This window comes from Gavialis gangeticus, unplaced genomic scaffold (assembly GCF_001723915.1).
Source record: "Gavialis gangeticus isolate Ggan-Ray unplaced genomic scaffold, GavGan_comp1, whole genome shotgun sequence".
In the NCBI taxonomy this organism is placed as follows: Eukaryota; Metazoa; Chordata; order Crocodylia; family Gavialidae; genus Gavialis; species Gavialis gangeticus.
In genome coordinates, this window is record NW_017729031.1 from 28,481,298 (window position 1) to 28,484,292 (window position 2,995).

Genomic DNA, 2,995 nt, shown 5'->3' on the forward strand with positions numbered 1-2,995 from the left:
GTAACACTCTCAATGGGGAAGAAAACTGATTTTTTTAAAAAACAATCCTTCAGGACAATGTAAAACAATGTATTTTTCAAAGACATAATAAAATGGTTTTGGTAAAACTGCTGAGGGATGAGCTAAAATAAGAATATGTCTTGACAAACATGTTGCTCAGGAATGGAAAGGACGTAATGATGATTATCTAATACTAGACAATAACAAGCAGCTCACCAGAATTTGCTACAGCTGTGGAAATAAAGGGAACGGGCCAGGGTCTGTTCTCACTTGCAATGCTGTAAGACCTCAATATACAAGTTATGGCACATGTACAGTCATTTATGGCAACAGGACCTAAATCTGGAATCACTCCAGACATGTATGGCTATAATTGAAATCAGAATTCAATAGTAAGGCCAGGACTTTTGATGAGACAGTAAAAAAAAAAGCAACTTCCTGGTTGTTTAAAAAAGTTTCTGGAGAAGAAAATAAAGCAACTGGTAATTCTTCACAGAAAGGGGATACATAAGTAGGCTAAAACAAAGAGTATAAAACTTTATGGGTGAAGAGATTTGTGCTGACAGCACAAGTCAGATAAGGATGTGTACTCTATCCAAGGTGAGAGCCTGCAAGCACAATCTGCTGGGAGAGGACTGTGCGTCAGGAAATACAGCACACGCAGCAGGTATTGATGTGGAGGAGGGCACAACCGGGAGACACCTTGCAGCTCCCAAGAGAGGGGCTTGTTTATTTGATGTATGAGTCTTTCCTGTGGCTGCTTCTCACTTGTGGGATCTGCAAATCACCTCCAGGACAGTGGGGCAGAAACGCGATGAGCTTTATTTACAATACATTTCGTAGGATCCATAACGGGCTGTAGGCAAGGGTAACGCACATTTATGATCAAGCCTCGATGAATGAAAACAAGGCCAGAAAGTGAAAAGCAGCATTGCAACACTACCTACAGCATTTGCTCTGTGCCCTAGAGATACAGACAAAGCCTTCAAAACTTTTGTTTGAGCCTGCTCAAATCAATAGGATTCATGGTGACTACAACAGGGCAGGATCAAGCCTCATGACCTCTCAAGAGCACAGAGGCAGAAGCCCACAAAGAAAGGGAATAAAAGTTTAATAACGAAAAAAGCTGCTGCATACACCAAGTCTTTGCAGAAGTGAGAAGTGCTACCACAAAGTGATATTTTCTTTCAAGACATTTTAATCGGAAAAACAAGCATGTGACGGATGACTCACTAGATTTTGTTCAAAGCAAAAAATGTAAGTTCAGCATAAATGTGCTACACGGGACTTCAGCACACACAGGCTGCTTTAACAATGGTGGGTGCAGTCCAAGGCTTTCCCCGCGCCAAAGGGCAAAAGCGTGTCCTGTTCACTACCGATCAAACTGCACGGCATAACTTAGATCGATTCCAGCTCAGGCTTTTTGGATGTTTGTCCCTAGCCCTGGGGACTGCAGAGAATGCCTCCATACTGAAGGGGTTTCAGTAGTGGAGTCAGTCCTCCACAGCCTTGTCACCGCTGAAGGTCTGCTTCAGTTCCAGCCATTAGTGACCAGCCGCAGAAAGAGCCCCCGGCACAAGGAGGCCAATCCATTAAACACACAATTAGTAAAAGTGCTGCTCCTCTTGGGTTGCAACCAGAGCAAACTGAACCAGGGTCGATTGCACCTGCTTGTTTCCACCAGGGCTTTGGCTACCAATCCCTGAGAGCCTTGGAGCAGAAGGCAGGGTAGAAGTGCACCTTCTAGACTAAATCAGAGGCATCTCTTACAGCACTGCATCAGCTTTCCTAAGCAGCAGGTTTACTTTGTCAGCTGATCCTGTCATCAGGCGAAATAAACCCACTGCGTCGGGAGGCTTCGGCTCTGCGGCTGATTTAGACCACAAAGTCGCGTCCACACGAGCGTGGATGTTTGGTTCGCCAGGGACAACTAGCAGCAGGACACCTTGTGCCACTACCAGTTGTCCCTGGGGCATCCCTGTGCCACACCCTCTGGCACGCGGCAGGTGGGGTAGGGCAGGCTGCCTCACGTTTGGGGTCAGGGAGGAATTTTACCCGTCAGATTGGTACAGACTGGGGGGGTGCCTTCTTCTGCAGCTGGGGGCACAGCTTCTACCCCGCATCTTTTGTATTAACACCCACTCCTAGAAGCAGGCCACTGGCTGCCGCGGCTTCCCTGCTTTCCCTGGGCCGGCTCGGGGCATTAGGCTTTGAGTGCAGCCCAATTGCAGATCCCCCTCAGCCTGACAAAGGGTATTCATTCCCAAAAGCTCCCTAAGACGAATTTTTCCAACTATTTGAGTCGGTCTAATAACAGATATCAGATTTTTTTTTTAATTTGTATCCGAGGCCAAATCAGCCCGAACTAATTCCAAACCCGAGTCCAGAAGCGTAAGTGGCCCTGCTACCAGCAACCATCCTCCCCCCGCACCTGGGGCTTCAGAGGTTTCCAAATCCTTTGGCGGGCATCCTACGTTTAGGCCCAACCCCGGGGGCTCGGCTGCTCCGGGTTTTGCTTGCCCGCAGCCATAAGGCCCTTGCAGGAAGCTGGGGAAGAGGCTCCCGTTTCCATAAAGCGGGCTCAAAGCCGCTGCGCCTCGGTGGGCACCGAGCCATGAACGACGCGTGCCCCCGGAGGCTGGGGGCCATGGCGACTGCTTGCAGGTGGCGGTGGCCGAGGCAGGGGCACAGCACTGGCAAGCGGGGATAGGCGGCCGCAGCACTGTTGGCGGCGGGGGGGCAAGCGCTGACTGGCGATCGGGGACGGCCCGCAGCCGCCACCGGCGGTGCTGGCATCGAGGGCTGGCGACTGGGGACGGCCCACAGATGCCACCGGTAGTGCTGGCAGTGCGGGGCGGCGATCGGGGACGGCCCACAGATGCCACCGGTAGTGCCGGCAGTGCGCTGTGTGTGCAGCCGCGTGCCCGCCCCGACCAGGCCGCGAGAGCGGGGCGGGCCGGACAACTGCCTCGGCGCCCGCAGGTGCGCGGCACCC